General features: G+C 48.6%; 1 pseudogene; it reads right to left on the bottom strand.

Moving 5' to 3' along the window:
- Positions 1–8,890: 8,890 nt before the first annotated feature.
- On the bottom strand, positions 8,891–18,758 carry LOC136016846 (olfactory receptor 2G3-like; annotated as a pseudogene).
- Positions 18,759–19,879: the final 1,121 nt, after the last annotated feature.

The following is a 19,879-nucleotide window of genomic DNA, read 5'->3' as shown; positions in this document are numbered from 1 at the left end:
CTACTTCCAGTTGCCTGTAGAAAGCCTCATCAACTCCTTCGTCCTAATCAGGAGGTCTGTAATAGACCCCCACAACTGTATCACCCGTGCCAGTCTGTCCCTTAATTCATACCCACAGACATTCCACTTGCTCCTCAACCGACCCCGGACAGAACTCAATACATTCTAGTTGCTCTCTCACGTAAAGAGCGACTCCACCACCTCGCTTCGCTGACCTATCTTTCCTAAAAAGGACATAGCCATCCATGACCACATTCCAGTCATGTGAACTGTCCCACCATGTCTCTGTAATTGCCACTAGATCATAACCTTTAGCCCGCACACAGACTTCTAACTCCCCCTGTTTATTCCCCATGCTGCGTGCATTGGTGTACAGGCATTTCAGGGAGCCAGTCCTAGTACCCTTTTTCCCCTGCGGGACAGGGTCTAAAAAGCTATCCTTTCCCACAAGTGAAACAAGAGATTGATAGTCCTCCTTAGCCCGCCATCCTTCAATCCCTAGCATGTTCCTCTTGGGCTTGTCCCCAACAGGCCCAGTTAAATCCCCTCCCCCCTTCATAACTAGTTTAAAGCCCTGTCAATAAGCCCTGCTAACTCCTGCCCCAAAACCCTTTTTCCTCTCTGGGACTGGTGTATCCCGCCTGTCACCAGCAAACCAGGTGTCCCATACAGCAAGCAGTGTCACTGGCTCCCTCCAATACAAGTGCCAGGCTCAGGCATTCGCTGCAGCCAGAGACCTGCACAGCTGCATGTCTGCAGGAAGGCTCAGTCTGGATACCCACATTAGTTTATTTCTCTACGTTGATTACTAGAGCTGTAGAAGTTTAAGCTTAGAGGAGTAACTTTTGTTACTCCTTTTGTTGACTGATGAACCCCATATTACCAATATCAAATGACAGAGCAGAGGCATGAATAACAACCCAAACATGATAATTTCCCCCTGTTCTGGACTGCCTTTCCCACATCATTTACCCCCAAACCAGAGCATCCATTTCATCCCTTTCCTGTGTCATGGTTTAGCCTCTACCCAGAGATTTGGAAGGTCTAAACATATCCATCGCTGCCTACTGCAGGCCTCTGTGGAGCTTTCCCATCTCTTCAAAGACAGTTTGAAATAGGAAAGTTAAAGATCGGTTCTGCCGTGGTGCTTTGCTTTCCTCCCATGTGATTGGTTTGGTCAAGATGTAGTGTCTTGCCTCAGGGATGTCATCTCTGAACTCTTTACCCCAGAGCTTCTGCCTGTGTTCTGTGTAAGTGCTGGAGGACAGGGTATGGGGATAGGAAGAGAGAATCTGTTTGGTGTAATTTCAGCAGCATAAAATTCAACCAAGCAAGCCTGACCTAACTGTTGGGGCTTATTTTGCAGTCAGTGTACGGAGGCAGAGACCTGCAGAAAGCAAAACATGCCATTTTCCTTGAAATTATTTTACAATGGGATGAGCTGTCCTTTGGAAGTGTCCATTTCTTGCCAATGTTAGCTAAACAGATAGTTAAAAGAACCCGGCTAACTTTTAGACGCCTAAAACATGTAAGGATGATTTTTCATGCATTTTGAGGGCTTCTCTGCCTTCCAGAGCCTTTGAGATCTGCTGCTGTGCCAACACAAATTGCATGCCATAGATAGCTGTCCTCATTCCATTTAGATGTTATTGGAGACTACTGGGAGGAATGTCTCAAGTTCAGAAGCAGTAAAACTGTAAGGGCTTACGTGCTTGCCTCTGGACATATATAGCTTCATAGAATGTTTTGGGTTGGAAAGGACCTTAAGATCACCCAGTTCCAACCCCGTGCCATGGGCAGGGACACTTGACACTAGACAGTGCCACCCAAGGCTCCGTCCAACCTGGCCTTGAACAATGCCAGGACCCGGAAGCACCCCTGCTGCTGTGCTGCTTGCTCCTGGGACTGCTGCACCAGCAGCAGCACGGGCAGGGAACCCAGCCATATCTCCAGGGCTTTCCCAGCCACATCCATCTTCAGGACTGAAGAGACTCTGCCAGCACACGAGTGTTCGAGGAAGCAAACAGGCCTCACCTCCATAGGGGCTCTTCCATCTCGAGGCAGGAGCGTCGCTGTCAGGTTCTTGGGAGCACTGATGCTCTCGGGGTAACTGGGGGAGCTGCAGCAGCTCAGCTGGCCCTGCTCCACCAGCTCCTCCAGGTCCTGCCATAGCGCCTGCCATGTGCCAGCATCCAGAGCAGCTGCAGCTCCTCTCCCAGCCCACACTGACAGCACCAGCTCCTGCAGCTCCCACGCAGCCTTGATGCAGTCTGTGCAGCCGGGGCTGCAGCGCCAGGGCCCACACAGGGGGGACACAGCATTACCTGCAAGCCAGGGAGGGGTTCTTGAGTGTTGGGGGGCTGGAACCGGCCCGGGACCATACATCCAGCCTGCTCCACATGGGGCTGGGCTCCTCTGTTGGAGCTGCCGGGGACTTACATGGCTCTGCTGTCCGAAATCGCCGCCTCCATCTCCGGTGTTGCTTGCCCTGGCCATAAGCCTGTGGGAACAGCAGTGTGGTGCAGTCACGCTCCTGGGGACAGCCACCACCAGTGCTCGGACAAAGTGGGCCCCATGGCCACAAGCGACCCCGTCGGCGACGGCTGATGGCAAGGAGGGTGGCCCCAGCAGCCAGGATCAGGATGCTGAGGCCCAGAAGAAAGCTGCTGTTGCTCACGTGCACTGCCCGTGACAACCACATTGGGAGCTGTGGAACAGTGGCACGTGTTGCTGTGAAGTCAGCCTGCTGCTCAGAACAGCTGAGTGATGTCGCAGCCTGTACTGCTGTCACAGTGGAGGTTGTGCTCAGGATGGCAGTTGTCAGGGGTGGGGTATTAGTGTTCAATTTCCTGTAATCAGTTTGTAGCATCCCAGACTGGTTTGAGTTGGAAGGGACCTTGAAGTTCATCCAGTTCCATCCTGGCCTTGAAGACTGCCAGGGATGGGGCAGCCACAGCTTCCCTGGGCACCCTGTGGCAGCGCCTCAGCACCCTCACAAGGAAGGGCTTCTGCCTAAGAGCTCATCTCATCTCCCCTCTCTGTCAATTTAACATGGGGCCATGCATGCCGAGGAGCGCTGGCCTTGTGAAACAATCAGCCTTTATATGAGGGCTAGAAGGAGCAGACATAAAGGGAGGGGAATCTTTGTTTCAGGTTTGTCTGGTCCGCATACAACAATGCACATGCAAGCTGAATTCCAGCCCACAATCTCCTTTTTTGATCTGAAGGTACTTCACATCACTGCCAGTCTTCCCTATTGGACCATTAAGTTGTATTTTTACTGATTCACAGTCTGTGGTCATCTGAGACTAATACTAGATGGCTGATTAATAGATGACTCGTCCCTAAAGCACAAGCACATCAGAAGAGACACAGAGTCCTCTCCTAAGCTCAGATAAGCAGTGTCCACAGCCTATATAGAGATGTTTGCGCTCTGGATACTTCCTAGAATTTGAACATTTATTTCTCTACGTTGATTACTAGAGCTGTAGAAGTTTAAGCTTAGAGGAGTAACTTTTGTTTAAGTTGACTGATGAACCCCATATTACCAATATCAAATGACAGAGCAGAGGCATGAATAACAACCCAAACATGATAATTTCCCCCTGTTCTGGACTGCCTTTCCCACATCATTTACCCCCAAACCAGAGCATCCATTTCATCCCTTTCCTGTGTCATGGTTTAGCCTCTACCCAGAGATTTGGAAGGTCTAAACATATCCATCGCTGCCTACTGCAGGCCTCTGAGGAGCTTTCCCGTCTCTTCAAAGACAGTTTGAAATAGGAAAGTTAAAGATCGGTTCTGCCGTGGTGCTTTGCTTTCCTCCCATGTGATTGGTTTGGTCAAGATGTAGTGTCTTGCCTCAGGGATGTCATCTCTGAACTCTTTACCCCAGAGCTTCTGCCTGTGTTCTGTGTAAGTGCTGGAGGACAGGGTATGGGGATAGGAAGAGAGAATCTGTTTGGTGTAATTTCAGCAGCATAAAATTCAACCAAGCAAGCCTGACCTAACTGTTGGGGCTTATTTTGCAGTCAGTGTACGGAGGCAGAGACCTGCAGAAAGCAAAACATGCCATTTTCCTTGAAATTATTTTACAATGGGATGAGCTATCCTTTGGAAGTGTCCGTTTCTTGCCAGTGTTAGCTAAACAGATAGTTAAAAGAACCCGGCCAACTTTTAGATGCCTAAAACATGTAAGGATGATTTTTCATGCATTTTGAGGGCTTCTCTGCCTTCCAGAGCCTTTGAGATCTGCTGCTGTGCCAACACAAATTGCATGCCATAGATAGCTGTCCTCATTCCATTTAGATGTTATTGGAGACTACTGGGAGGAATGTCTCAAGTTCAGAAGCAATAAAACTGTAAGGGCTTACGTGCTTGCCTCTGGACATATATAGCTTCATAGAATGTTTTGGGTTGGAAAGGACCTTAAGATCATCCAGTTCCTACCCCGTGCCATGGGCAGGGACACTTGACACTAGACCGTGCCACCCAAGGCTCCGTCCAACCTGGCCTTGAACAATGCCAGGACCCGGAAGCACCCCTGCTGCTGTGCTGCTTGCTCCTGGGACTGCTGCACCAGCAGTGGCACGGACAGGGAACCCAGCCATATCTCCAGGGCTTTCCCAGCCACGTGCATCTTCAGGGCTGAAGAGACTCTGCCAGCACACGAGTGTTCGAGGAAGCAAACAGGCCTCACCTCCATAGGGGCTCCTCCATCTCGAGTCGGGAGCGTCACTGTCAGGTTCTTGGGAGCACTGATGCTCTCGGGGTAACTGGGGGAGCCGCAGCAGCTCAGCTGGCCCTGCTCCACCAGCTCCTCCAGGTCCTGCCATAGCGCCTGCCATGTGCCAGCATCCAGAGCAGCTGCAGCTCCTCTCCCAGCCCACACTGACAGCACCAGCTCCTGCAGCTCCCACGCAGCCTTGATGCAGTCTGTGCAGCCGGGGCTGCAGCGCCAGGGCCCACACGGGGGGGACACAGCATTACCTGCAAGCCAGGGAGGGGTTCCTGAGTGTCGGGGGGCTGGAACCAACCCGGGACCATACACCCAGCCTGCTCCACATGGGGCTGGGCTCCTCTGTTGGAGCTGCCGGGGACTTACATGGCTCTGCTGTCCGAAATCGCCGCCTCCATCTCCGGTGTTGCTTGCCCTGGCCACAAGCCTGTGGGCGCAGCAGTGTGGCACAGTCACGCTCCTGGGGACAGCCACCACCGGTGCTCGGACAAAGTGGGCCCCATGGCCACAAGCGACCCCGTCGGCGACGGCTGATGGCAAGGAGGGTGGCCCCAGCAGCCAGGATCAGGATGCTGAGGCCCAGAAGAAAGCTGCTGTTGCTCATGTGCACTGCCCGTGACAACCACATTGGGAGCTGTGGAACAGTGGCACGTGTTGCTGTGAAGTCAGTGACTGCTGCTCAGAACAGCCGAGTGATGTCACAGCCTGTACTGCTGTCACAATGGAGGTTGTGCTCAGGATGGCAGTTGGCAGGGGTGGGGTATTAGTGTTCAATTTCATGTAATCAGTTTGTAGGATCCCAGACTGGTTTCTGTTGAAGGGACCTTCAGATCATCCAGTTCCAACCCCCCTGCCACAGGCAGGGACCCCTTCCACTGGAGCAGCTTGTTCTAAGCCCCTGTGTCCAGCCTGGCCTTGAGCACTGTCAGGGATGGGGCAGCCACAGCTTCTCTGGGTGCCCTGTGCCAGTGCCTCAGCACCCTCCCAGGGAAGAGCTTCTGCCTAAGAGCTCATCTCAGTCTCCCCTTAGGCAGGTTCAAGCCATTCCCCTTGGCCTGTCCCTACAGGCCCTTGTCCAAAGCCCCTCTCCAGGTTTCCTGCAGCCCCTTTAGGCACTGGAGCTGCTCTAAGGTCTCCCCTTCAGGAGCCTTCTCTTGTCCAGGCTGACCCAGCTCAGTCCTCTCAGCCTGGATCCAGAGCAGAGCTGCTCCAGCCCTCAGGGAAGAGAAGGCTCACGGGGGACCTTATCGCTCCCTACAACTGCCTGACAGGAGGATGGAGGCAGGAAGGGGCTGCGCTCTGCTCCCAGGGAACAAGGGATGGGACAAGAGTTACCGGCCTCCAGGTGCCCCAGGGCAGGTTTAGATGGAGCTGAGGAACAATTCCTGCCCCAAAGCGTGTTCAGGCATTGGAACAGGCTGCCCAGGGCATGGCTGCTGTCACCGTCCCTACAAGTGCTCACACACCGCAGACTCCAGGCTCAGTGCCATGGGTTAGTGGTGGCCTTGGCAATGCTGGGGGAGCAGTTGAACTTGATGAACTTAAGGGATTTTTCCAACCTAGTTGGTTCTATGGCCTATGATTCTATGAACCTTGTATGCTTTTACAGATAGCTCTGTCTATGGGGGAGATCACCTCACAGATTTTAGCCCCTCAGGCAGCAGAAAGGAACTGAGAAACACCAGCACAGTTAGCATCCGCAAAATCAGTAGTTCATGTAGGTCAGGACCCTGATGGCAACAATAGGTCCTGATCAGCCTCACCCAGTGTTTTCTTCCCTCAACACGTGCACACTCATCCCATGCAATGGACATTTGCATTGTAGGGCTGCGTCTGGCTGCATCTGGCTCCTGGATGCACCTTGGACCTGAGCTGTAGCTAGTTTTATTTCTAGATGGGCAAATGTATGTACATTGTATTTTGTCTTCAGCTACATCACCCTTTGCTTCTGACTGATAAACCCTGAATCTAGCTCATCACCTGCCATGGCTGTGGCTGTTGATGGACCCCTTGTGAAGTCCAAAGAACTTGCTGTAAGGTGCCAAGTGACTTCTGCCAATCAGTTGTTGTTTGCCGGGGTGGCTGCTCTTTCCTTCAAACTCCAGGGGTCGCTTCTGTACTGACCAGGAGGAGGACTGGAAAGAAGTCTGCCAGCCCATAAACTCTTCAACCACCAACTTCAGGGTGTGGAGGAGTTGTGCCAAACTAAACTGCTTTAGAAGTGCTCATTGCCTTTAACAAAGAGGAAAGTTACCTTCTCCTTAGTGTCTATGAAGCTGTCCCCAGGGGCTTGTTAGGAAGAATGAGGTAGGTTTACTATGAGCTTTCTAAGAAGGTTTCAAGATCCTTAGAGGCTTCTTTAGGATGCCCAGAAGGCTGGCCCCCAGGGGAATTCCTTGTTTTGGGACGGGAAGAAGTGTAATTTGTGATTGAAATTGGTTTAATGACTTTGCTGATGTTGGAGTTCAGGCCTGCTGAGAGGCTTCCAGTGGGTCATGCTCCAACTTTTGCCTTCTCCTACTGCTAGACAAGGCCTCTTATTTAGTCTCATTATGGATACCATATTCTAACTTTACATATGGCTGATCTAGTTTTCCTGATACCTTGCTCTGGTGCTTCTGGTGATGGTTATTTGACAGCAGAAGGGACAAGAGACAAAGCTGAAGGGTATTTCTTACAGCAGAACAGTTTGGACCACAAAATTAAAAGGGAAAGACAAGATTTTGGTTTTAAGGATGCTCTGTCTCCTTTGGCTTGTCGTGGTTTAAACCCAGTCAGCTATAAATCACACAGTCGCTCTCTCACTCCCCCCTCTTTCCTTCCCCCCTGCTCCTGGAGGGATGGGAAGGAGAATCGAAAGAATGTAATACCCACAGGTTGAGTCCAACCCCGCAGTGAACTAGCCCTTCCGGGTAACTCTCAGTTACATCCTGGGCATGACGTGCTCTGGTATGGAATACCTCTTTGGCTAGGTTGGGTCAGGTGTCCTGTCTCTGCTTCCTCCTGGCTTCCCCTCCTCCCTGGCAGAGCATGAGGCTCAGGAAGTCCTTGCTCAGAGTAAAACATTTGAGCGGTGTTATCAGCCCTGTTCCCAGGCTGAAAGTCAAAAACACAGCGCTGCACCAGCTACTAAGAAGGAGAAAAACTGACTGCTACTGCTGAACCCAGGACAGGCTGTATGCCTTTAATGTCACAGGGACTTGTTCTTGCTTTCTTTTCAAGCACTGGTTTATTTAGACTTTGAAGTCCATTGGGGAAGGACTTTCCATGGGTTTCTCTAGGCTTGAATTATTCCATAACGTTATTCCACATTTTCCATATTCAATTATTCCGTAACTCTAGTCATCAAAATATGTCTACATAAGAAGGTTGATCAGCCTGTGGAGAGGCCTTCTCCCTCTGGAGTCAGTGGGGTGTTCAGACATGAAATTAGAACTCCAGTGGCATCCAACGGCACACAGATTTGGGGTGTCATGTCCTTGAGTAACAAATAAACGCACACCACAGAAAGGAGGATGCCCAGTGGTCCATGCCTGAGAAAGCTAGGGACTGGGGAGAAAACCCATCTGTGCTGTATCAATGTGAGTACAAAGCACATCTTTAAAAAGGTTTGTTTAATTGTCAGAGAAAGTTCGGAGGTCAGAAAATACTCTTCATCTTGCCTGGGTTACCTAAAACCTGAGGTTCTGCCTCTGAGCTACACAAGGAAAAGCCTTCTCTGATATTCATGTCTGATTGTGCCCTACTGAGATCAGAGTCCATGAGGACCCAGAGCTGGACTGAAACACAGCAGGAATTAGCAGGGGCAGAAATGAATTACCGAGGGAGCAAAGCAGAGTCTGGGTTACGAGGATATTGGGGCTGTTCAGCCTGGAGAAGAGAAGCTGCATGGAGACCTGAGAGCAGCTTCCAAAGTCTGAAAGGGGCTAGAAGGATGCAGGAGAGAGACTCTTTTTTCTTCTTTTCTTCCTTCTTGCCATGATAGTATCAGCATTTCCCACTTGTATTTGCCACTGAGGCAGGCTGAAGCCACAGTGTCTTGATACTGTCTCTGGCTTTAAGGCCAAATCCCAAATGTTGTTTAGAAAGTTATTTGTATGCAAGGTCTTTTTGTTTAGATGTTGTTGAATTTAGCACATTTATTATTTCATCTCAGTCTGGGACAATTGCAGGTAGAGAAATAATCACATTTGAGCATTGTTCCAACTCATAGAGCTCAATGCAGTACCACCAATCCCTGAAAAGCCTTTTAATAGAGAGGCATTTGGGTTTATTCATGGCCCTTCTCAGGGCACGCTTCATGTCCTTGTTCCTGAGGCTGTAGATGACGGAGTTCAGCACCGGGGTAACAATGGTGTAAAACACTGCAACCACTTTGCCCCTATCCTGTGGAGACCTTGACTTGGGATTCATGTATATACATGCAGATGGCTGTCCCATAGAATATGGTTACCACTATGAGGTGGCATCCACAGGTGGAAGAGGCCTTAGATTTCAGATGTGCAGACTGCATCTTGAGGATGGTGGGAAGGATGTAGGCGTAGGAGATGATGACCAGAAGAAAGCGGATGCAGGCAATGAGGATGCTGAAGATGAAGATGAGCAACTCCAGGAGGGCAGTGTCAGCACAGGCCAAGGCCAGCACTGCTGGCACTTCGCAGAAGTAATGGTTCAAGATGTGATGTCCACAGATGCAAAGCGAAACCGTTGACTACCATGGAGCTCAGCAGGCTGCTGGCCCAGGAAGCCGTGACCATGTGAATGCAAGCCTTCCTGTTCATGACAGTGTTGTAGAGCAAGGGGTGACATATTGCCATATGTCGATCACAGGACATGACCCCAAGGAGGAAACTCTCTGTCATGCCAAAAGCCAGAGAGAAATACATCTCAGCAGCACATCTGGAGAAGGAGATGATCCCCTTCTTGGTCAAGAGGTTCACCAACATCTGGAGGATGTTGCTGGAGACATAGCAGATGTTTAAGAAGGCAGGTTGGCAAGGAAAAAGTACATGGGTGACTGCAGCTGGGAATCAGCTCTGATCACTGCAATAACCGTGATGTTACCAACAATTGTGAGCAGATAAAATAACAGAAACATGAGGAAAAAGAACAGTCTGTGTCCTTGGCTGGGAGGAGAGGCCTTGTAAGATGAACTCTGTCACTATGCTTTGGTTTTCCTTGGCCATTATTGTTCTAGTGGGTTAACTGTCAAGATAAGAAATAGTAACAAAGTCAACTCAAATCTTCTGCAAGATAAGTATAACAAGAGGTTTGAAGGGGAGAGAATGTGGAAAACAAGGTACAAGACACAACATACCATCCATTTTATATAACATGGTGACCAGAAAAACGAGAATGTGTGTAGAGAGCTTAACAACTGAATGGCTAAGTAACAAAGGGCATGATACCGTGCAGCTGGTGGAAATGTAGGCCTCCAGGGCACAGCAATCTCGTGGTTAATGTTTACCCTGATTTGCTTAAGAAACAGGATATGCATCTTGCTGAGATAGCGCAACGGTATCTTGCTGGAATAGCACAATGGTCTTGCTTGGGCAAGCTGGGACATGTCGGAACATGTTGAAACAAGAGGTGGTCGCAGTTGCCTGGAGACCCCTGCGTCGACACAGGCTGACCAATGATTTTGCTGTATCTTATCAGACAATGTAACTAACCCTGCAAGCTATAAAAGTGGATGTGTCTTGCTAAATAAATGAGGCTTGCTGACCATGAGAGCATGAGGCTTGTCTCCCGCGACTCCAACAACTGGCGCCCGAACAGGGACCCTTCCCTTTGCCTGAAGGAGTTGCGTTGGGTGCAGGTCTCGATTTAAAGACGGCTTCTGCAGAACGGGAGTGCTACATCGGTGGGCTGCTCGTCTCGTGCTTTGGCCCAGAGTGCTGCATCGGCAGGCTCTGCTGCTACGCGCTGCCGACGCCTGGAGGGTGCAACGGATCCGGTAAACATGGACAGGCAAGCGGCGTATGATCTTTTTACTGCCTTCCTCCGTCGTCGGGGGGTAAAAGGCTTAGATTTTGATAAGGACCTCCCTGCCCTTCTTTCCCATGCTAGGTCTCTCGGTATTTTTAGTGATCCCCACTCTATTCACCAATTATCGGAATGGCGCCGCTACGGCGATAAATTATGGGACCTTATGATAGACGATGATAAAATTGCTAAAAAATTATCCAAATTATGGCGCTTGATACATAACGAACTCTTGATGGTACAGGCAGAGAAACGTGCGGCCGAAAGTGCCCGTTTGGCACAAAATCAAAATCGTCACTATGATCCTTCTGCCCCTAATCCGCCGACAGTTTCGACAGTCGAGATACCCCCCCCCCTCCTCCTCCCCTTCTTCCCTCTCCCTCTGCCCCTAATCCGCCGACCGTTTCGACAGTCGAGATACCCCCCCCCCTCCTCCTTCCCCTCTTCCCTCTCCCTCTCCCCCGTCTGCCTCTATTCTGGAAAACGGACCATTTGAGTCTCCTCAAAACTCCCTTCCTTTGTCTCCTAATGCCACGGAGCCGTTCCCTGGAGCCCTTTCGGACCTCGCGGAGGCTATGGCAAGTCAGAGACGGGAAGTTTGGGCTGCTCTGGCACGCCAAGGAGTCGAAAACGGAGATAGGGTCCTTGCCGACGCGGCACAAGACCATGTTGCTACTTCTATGGCCTTTCCTGTTATTTTTCACCCTCGACCAGGCGGCGGTCATAGGGTAGATATCACTCAAATGGATTGGAAAATATTGGCACAACTCCGAGCTACAGTCTCTCAATTTGGGGTTACTAGTGAACCGGCCAAGCAGATGCTTGATTACTTATTTAATTCAATGATTCTCCTGCCTGTAGACATCAAGGGTATTGCTCGTTTAATTTATACCCCTCATCAGAAACTTACATTTGATGCAAGATGGGGGGAGGAAGCGGCTGCTTCAGTAGCATTACCTCGTGGCCAAGGAGACCCCCTTTTTGGAATTACAATGAATGAATTACTAGGAAACGGTGATTATACTCGAACAGATGCCCAGGCTGGTATAGGAGTAGAAAAATTAAGAGAGGTCATGCGGGTGGCAAAAAGGGCAATGGACAAAATTCGGGAGCCAGGGGGGCCCCCTATGTATATGAATATTAAACAAGGTCGAGAGGAACCCCTTGGGTCATTCGTTGACAAATTGATGCAAGCCCTTTCTAAAGCTGGTGTTGCGGAGCACATGCAGGACGCACTCCTAAAGCAGTGTGTTATACAAAATGGTAATCAAGTCACACGCTCCCTTATCGCTACTGCTCCTGGCAACTGGGTAATCCAAGATCTCTTAGATAAAGCAAATACTCTCCCCTCAAGCAGTCAAATTTTTGTAGTGGAAGCCCTTAACAAAATTGGTGAAGGCCTTAACGCCCAATCTAAAGTTCAAAGCCAAGTTTTGGCAGCCCTTGCACCTCTTCAGGCGGCAGTTGCGCAGACTTGTCCAGCAGCCCCAGCCACCCGAATGAAGTGTTTTCGATGCGGAAAATTAGGCCACATTCGTTGCGACTGTCAGGCCCCTGGTGTTTGGACCCAAGTGGATCCCTGCTCGCTGGACTCGGGCTGCTCAATCGAATGGACAGCCCAGAACTCCGTCGTCGTCATCGTCTGCAGCTGACCCTCCGTCCGTTGCTGGAACCACTTGAAAGACGTTTTGGGATTCGCTTTTCCTATTCGACACAAGAAGAGGCAGAACTCCATTTGTTTTGGGAACTTACGAGAACATTTGATCGGATTTTGTCTCCTACTCGCCATTGTTTAGCGTGTTTACAAGATTATCATAGAGCTTGGATCAAAATTAAGTGTGGAAATTGTCACCAAAAGGTTTGGGTGTCCCAAAGCCAATTACAGGCACATGGTGCTTGTGTAAACTGTACCTGGAATCCCCATCATAATTATAATCCTTATAGAGCACTGTTGGCGGAAGCAGGTATAACTCCTTCCGTAAATCTCCCATTAACGTATCCATTAGTTGAGAACCGGGAAGATCTGGAACAACGATATTTGAAATATCGGGTTCAGGAGATTCTCTCCCAGATTCAAACCGCACTAGCCACAGTGCCTCTAGAGATTAAGTGCGGTAAAGATGTGGGTATTCCACTTTTGTGGCAAGTTAAACCTGAAGATTGGGATCGTACTTGTCGCCGTTTTCGGCCTCAATACAGGAGCTTGGGACACTCTAAACAAAATAGAGGAACGAAAAAACATGTGGGTCACTTGGGCTGAAAAAGTTAACCAAAGTAGTTTATGCCTTGCTCTTGCTAAAGCTTCTGACCCCTTTAGAACCTGTTTGATAGGCGTCCCAGCCAATTTTACCTTTCAGCTCAATATAAGAAAAAATGTCTCTGAAATCCAAGAATTTAATCTGCTAGGTTCTGCGCCTGCACAATATTGTTTTCACTTTGACTCTTGGAAGGACCCTTTTGGGCTTCCACATAACTCAGTAAATGTTTCCTCAAATAGGCCCTATAATGAGACCGCTTATTGCAAAAACATCACACATAAAACCATTGTAACGTCCAACACAGGCTATTTACCTGATGGATATTTCTTGATCTGTGGTGATAGGGCGTGGCAGGGAATCCCTAGAAGCCCGGAGGGAGGACCCTGCTATATAGGCCAGCTAACAATGTTTGCACCCGACATAATGACAGTTCTTAAAGCCAATAAGACTCATATACGCCGTAAAAGAGCTACCACACAGCTGGGCCCAGAGTGCTCCGATATTGTTACGCTCTGGGATCCTCCTGAAGTTATTTTAGCCAGTATTTTTGCTCCGGGTATAGCATCTGCTCAAGCTCTCACTCAAGAAAATTAGCTTGTTGGACAGGAAAACAAATAAACATTACAACAAACATATTGTCAAATCTAGCCATGGACTTAGAAGGAGTCCGGCATGCAGTTCTCCAAAATCGAGCCGCCATAGATTTTTTACTCCTCGCACAAGGTCATGGGTGTGATGAGTTTGAAGGTATGTGCTGCATGAATCTCTCGGACCATTCTAACTCCATTCACAAACAATTGGCACAGTTGAGAAACAATATGCGAAAGTTACAAGAAACAAGTGATCCCTTTACCAACTGGCTGGCGTCTTTCGGGCTATCTCCCTGGCTTGTTACCTTAATAGAAAAAATTGTTTTGGTGGTGGTTGTAATATTATTAGCAGTATTGCTTTTGCCGTGTATTATGCAGTGTTTACAAAAAATGATATCGAACGCTTTTAATCATAAAATGGCTATGCTTGCTGTTAAAGAAAACGGGGGAAGTGTAGAGAGCTTAACAACTGAATGGCTAAGTAACAAAGGGCATGATACCGTGCAGCTGGTGGAAATGTAGGCCTCCAGGGCACAGCAATCTCGTGGTTAATGTTTACCCGGATTTGCTTAAGAAACAGGATATGCATCTTGCTGAGATAGCGCAACGGTATCTTGCTGGAATAGCACAATGGTCTTGCTTGGGCAAGCTGGGACATGTCGGAACATGTTGAAACAAGAGGTGGTCGCAGTTGCCTGGAGACCCCTGCGTCGACACAGGCTGACCAATGATTTTGCTGTATCTTATCAGACAATGTAACTAACCCTGCAAGCTATAAAAGTGGATGTGTCTTGCTAAATAAACGAGGCTTGCTGACCATGAGAGCATGAGGCTTGTCTCCCGCGACTCCAACAAATGTGTTGAGAAAGTTTTATAGAATCATAGAATCATAGAATAGTTAGGTTTGGAAAGGACCTCAAGATCATCTAGTTCCAACCCCCCCCACCACGGGCAGGGACACCTCACACTAAACCATCCCACCCAAGGCTTCGTCCAACCTAGCCTTGAACACACTTGGGTGGTGCTGTCAGAGGTCAGAGCCTTTGCCAGTGAAGACCGACGCAAAGAAGTCATTCAGAACCTCAGCCTTCTCCAAATCCTGTGTAGCCAGTTCTCCTGAGAGCTTCCTCAGGGGGCCTATGTTGTCCCTAGTCTGGTTTTTATTTGCTACGTACCTGTAGAATCCCTTCCTGTTATCCTTAACATCCCTAGCCAAGTTTAATTCTAACTGGGCCTTAGCCCTCCTAACCTGGTCCCTAGCTTCCCGGACAACATCCCTGTACTCTTCCCAGGCCGCCTTTCCTTGCTTCCACTTTTTATAATCCTCTTTTTTCATTTGAATTTTCCTCAGCAGCTCCTTATCCATCCAGGGAGGTCTCCTGGCCCTCCTGCTGCACTGCCTTCTAGTTGGGATGCAGCACTCCTGAGCTTGTAGCAGGTGATCCTTGAATATCAACCAAGAGTCTTGGGCCCCCCTGCCCTCCAGGGCTGTATCACATGGAACCTTACTAAGCAGGCTCCTGAAGAGGCCAAAGTCTGCTCTTTTGAAGTCCAGGGCAGTGAGCTTGCTACACACTCTTCTCACTGTCCTGGGGACAGTGCTCTTCCCCTTCTTTATGATCAGACCAGCTCCACCAGCTCCCAGTAGGCCTGGCCTAAAAACATCAGTCCTGTGTTCAAGACACCCAAACCCCTGACTAGGACACCACCCTTTTAACCTTTTATTAACCTGGCTACCCCTCCTAGCTTTTCTTAGGTCCTCCCCTGTGTCCTGGAGAGTTGACTAAAAGACTATCTGAGCTCCAGAGCCCCTAACCACCTCTGCCAGTGCTCTGTAGTCTTTCTTTATGGTCCCCAGTCCACTACTATCTATATCCCTAGCAGCCACATGTGTCACTAGGAGTGGGTAATAGTCCGTGGGACTTACTAGAGCAGGCAGCCTCTCTGTAACATCCCTGATCCATGCTCCTGATAGGCAGCACACCTCCCTCGAGACGGGGTCAGGCCGACAGAGGAGTGCTTCTGTCCCTTTTAAAGCAGAGTCCCCTACTACTACAACCCGCTGCTTTTTCTTGGCAGTGCCACCAGAGATCTTTACCTGTGCATCAGCCGGCTGTTTCTGGTGCAAGTGCGTTTCCTCATTAGCCTCCTGCAAGACAGCAAAACGGTTCTGCGTGGGGACAACAGATTTAGGAGGAAGCCGTTTGCTTTTAATTGTCCTTTTCGTCCTTCTTTTGTTGTTGTTTTTTTTTTTTTTTTCCATTAATTCCCAGCTTCCCGGGTTAACGGCCTCCTTCTTTCCTTCATAAGCTGAAGGGGAAGCTTGAAGCCCCTGCACGGTTTGGGGCTGGAGCAAGCAGCCCTGCCTCCTCTCAGCTACCCTGACATCTTGCAGCCTATTAAGAGCATCTCGCAGCTCAGCCACCTGCTGCAGGAGGACCCCCACCAGGGAGCACCGAGTGCATCCCTGCCCATTGTGCACCTTTCCCTCACCAGACCAGTGCAGGCACTCACTACACTCCAAGCTCTGCATTGCAGCCTTCTCTGTCATCCTCTCTGTCTGGGTGCCTACGCTGGCCACCGCCGGGGCAGCCAGAGCAGAGCTCCCAGAGCGGGCCCTGCCCATACGACGGATGCTCACCATCCCGCTCGCCTGCCCGCGCGAACTGCCTCGACCCGCTCCGTTGGCCGTGCTCCCTGGGGCAGGTTTTTAACCACTCAGGGCTGGTGCTGCTGCTCCTGGCTCTGCCCCCTGTGAGTCCCTGCTCGCGTCAGCGGAGCTGCCGGCTCCTGGGCAGGTCCTGTTTAGAAATCAAAATTCAATGTTAGGTCAAAAAATTATGTGTTAAAATCCCAGTTCTTAATGTCCTTTCTTAACATGGGAAGAAACATGGAACAGACTTCTAGAGTGAAACAATCCTTCAGAGAGTCTCATCATGACACGCATCTCCTCTTTTGGACAAATATCCGTACAGCTGTACCCTTTTCCTGCAATAAAGCCAAAATTCAGCATACAGACCATATCTAGCAAACTAAATATGTCCAGCCACTTTAATGTGGATTTAGGATCTTATGGCATTCTCATCACTAGAGCTTCCAATGCTCATATTCTGTCTTTACACTGTACTTTCTAAGATGTTTTAAGGCTTTACATGAAAGTTTCTCAGTAATACATGGTCACATTTGTTGGATCCTAAATCTTCGTGAAGTAAAAGGCGAGTAGCAGATGGCCTACATTAGTAATGCTGTGGAAGACACTCTTAAATGTCACTCGATATGCTGCACGGTATCTGGGACATCCGAAGGCAGCCGTCACATTTGATGCAGGGATGTTGCAGGGCTTGTGCTCCTCTGGAATCAAAATTGGACAAATGACAGGTCACACCAGGATGTCTCAAGTGGTACCCGACTGTTACAGCTGAACAAATTACTTGGATGCCTAGTTGATACAGTCAATGGACTCTAAAGGGTGATTCAGATCACCAGCTAGTTGGTGGTAACTTCATCTCAACTTCTCAGCTGTTTCTGAGAACCTGAGCAGGCTTCTGGAGTTAACCTTGGCACCTGATTTATTCCTCAGTCATGACAGAGATTTAGATGTATGGCTTACAAATCAATGCTTATATGTAGGTGTCTAAATCTGACACCTTAAGCTGAAACCGAATCCTATCCTGTGTTTTTAAGACTAAGTAGAGTCTCACAGCCTGAATGAGCAATAATGCTGTCAAGGGAATGTATTGCAAAAGGAAGCATCTTTCCAAAACTGAAACTGTTCTGGAAGGGAGGTTATGAAATAATCCTAAAAAGCTCAATTCAAGGAGGCAGTCTGCTTCAGCCCAAAGTTACTGTCTCAGGTAGGAGAGATAGCTTAGTTATCACCCCAGTCCATACAATCACATAACTTGTCTGCACTGCAGCCCAGGGAGCCCAGACTGCTCAGCACCTATCTCCTGGGCAGTCACAGCAGGCACGTCCCTCCTGTCCCGACAGGAAGGATTAAGGTACCAAAGCATTGGTGCCTCTTGTCAATTCAGGTACTGTTGATATCCAAGACATCTGTATGGGACCAGCATGTAGGATAAAAGCTGCAAAAGACTAGTATCAAGCAGCTTTTCACTGGCACCTGTGCAAATGTGGCAACGGCTCACATGGAAACACCTCAATTCCAGAGAGATGGGCCTGATCCCTAATGTCTAATGAGATTAATCCAATTCTTATTCAAGACACGATCTTGCTAGACTAGGCGGACTCTGTCAGTTCTGACGTCAACAGCAAGAACCTGAATAACGTGAAGTCCAGCATCCTGCCTAAAATGGATGTAGAACTTGAGAGAAGCCTTTCGTATAAGCAGATACAAACACAACCATTTTAAAGGCTGTGCCAGCATAAAAAGCTACACTGAACTTCTGATTCTGTTCAGGCATGTATAATATACGTAACTACACTGCTTAGGCAAAGAACAATGACATTTTGCCTTCAGTAGACCAGTCATGGTAATGTTTCTGATGAATATCATACTGCATGAAACAACATCCTTCAGGATCTGAAAACTGCAGGCCTCTGGGAGGGAGAAGGGAAATTCAGTATAAATTGTATAAATAGGTAGCGTAGGATTTTATATAGGGTTTAGTTTTAAAATACTTTGGAGTATCTAGGACAAAGAGGCATGTAGAGGCATCATCCAAGACATGAAAAGTTCTATGGACTTGAGATCTGTGCTTCTAGATCACTTACCTACTTCTGAAAATCCTCTCCTTCCATTATTTGCATTAGTAGATAGCACAAGCTCTGAACTTTACATCTTTTGATTCGAAGCAATTTGAAGGATGAGGGTTCTAACAGGTTTGTAGGCGGGAAAAAGACAAAAATAAGCTCAGGACTTTGCTCAAGCCAGGATGAAGAGGTGTGCTTGTCTCTGAGGAGAGGTCATCAGCGGTAACCCCCTCCTGGGGCTGGGTGCTTATCCACAAGTGTCCCTCAAAACCAAGATGTTCTTTTTTATCTCGTGCCCAGTAACACTAGAAAGAGGCAGCTCTGTCAGCCAGCTGCGATTTTCTTTGCCAGAGCTGGAAAAACCTTCACAAGGAAGGGTCTTAATACACTCATCCAGTGTCTGATACTCTTTCTCTGAACATCTACTTTTGGCTGCTGTCAGAAATCAATACCCATGGGCTGACCCATGTCTCACCGCAGAGCTACTCTCATATTCCTGGAAGTGGGGCTGCCCTGTTGCAATGGGAGGATGGGAGCACAGACAGCTCTATCGTTGAACAGCCAGCTCAAACAGGCACAAAATTGTTGGCAAGCTCTGTTTGGTGATCATTTTTATCCTGCTGCTTCAGGAGAACTGCCAGCCTTTCCCTGCAGTTGCTCATTCACATCTCTGTACATAAAGTCTTCTCTGACGTGCTCTTTTGCAGCAGGATGCCTGGAATTCTGTAAAGGTACCCCTCTGAATGAATAAAACAGAGAGTCTTTTTTATTCTCTTAAATCCTTAGGAACATACAGTATGAGGGATCATAGAATCATGCTGTATCAGAATGATTTGGGTTGGAATTGATCTTAAAGCTCATCTAGTTCCAACCAAGGTGAGCTGTTTAGACACAAAACAAACTGTAGAGCCAACACAAACACCAAGAACAGGAAGATTAAACATTAACATGTAACTGTCATTCACCTTGGACTGCACATGCGTACGCACACACGCACGGAATAGTGTTTATTACTTAGAGGCTCTTCACAGAATCATCATACAATAGCCCAGGTTGGAAGTGACCTAAAAAGATCATCTTTTTGTAGGAAAGGGAAACTAGATGAGATTATCTAGCACCCTGTCCAATTGCATCTTGAAATCCTCAGGCAATGGGGACTCTACCATGTCCCTGGAGAGGCTGTTCCAGTGAATGATTGTTCTTATTGTAAAAGATGTATTTCTTCTCTTGAGATGAAATCTCTCCCAGTCCACTTGTAGTTGTTGCCCCTTGTCTTCTCTGTATGGCTGCTTGTGAACAAAGAGCCTTTGCCCTCTTTTATCCATGCTTTAAGTACTCTGTGTCTTCATATAATAGAAACTGTAGCCTTGAAAACTTACTTTCAGGTAAAGTGAGTATTTCAGCTGATTCAAAGAATGAGGTTTCTTTTTAGTTTTAACATACTAGAAGACACTAATAGTACTTAATGGCCCTGATGATTCTCACCTGGACCACTTCACACACATGGTACTGCCCATGGCCCAGGAGCCCTGTTTAAGTTCGGTCTAGGGCTGCCAGTCTTTCTTTGACTACAGTGGAGATGTGTGTGGTTATAG

Source organism: Lathamus discolor, chromosome 6 (genome assembly GCF_037157495.1).
Source record: "Lathamus discolor isolate bLatDis1 chromosome 6, bLatDis1.hap1, whole genome shotgun sequence".
NCBI lineage: Eukaryota > Metazoa > Chordata > Aves > Psittaciformes > Psittacidae > Lathamus > Lathamus discolor.
This window is presented reverse-complemented; position numbering and strand designations above follow the sequence as displayed.